Source organism: Tupaia chinensis, unplaced genomic scaffold (assembly GCF_000334495.1).
Source record: "Tupaia chinensis unplaced genomic scaffold, TupChi_1.0 Scaffold000612_1, whole genome shotgun sequence".
In the NCBI taxonomy this organism is placed as follows: domain Eukaryota; kingdom Metazoa; phylum Chordata; class Mammalia; order Scandentia; family Tupaiidae; genus Tupaia; species Tupaia belangeri.
Genome location: NW_006160131.1, coordinates 1,673,271 through 1,673,529, shown reverse-complemented (window position 1 = coordinate 1,673,529; position 259 = coordinate 1,673,271).

Sequence of the window (259 nt, the reverse complement as noted above, 5' to 3'; positions counted from 1 at the left end):
CCACCCGTCACAGGCCGGGGGCCGGGTCCACACGATCCCAGCAAGTGACACCGAAGCGGCCAAAGCCTTCCCATAGCTTCCGGTTCGAAGGCGGCGTCGGAAACGCCCCGCCAGTATTCGGGGACTTTCGGAACCTCCCGAGCGATGGCCCGGGGCTTTCGGAAACGTGAGCGCAGGGATCAGACACCCAACGGCTGGTATTTGGGGGCCGCCACCGTTTCCTGAGACCTTCGTGAACTTCGGCGGGTACCCGGCAATA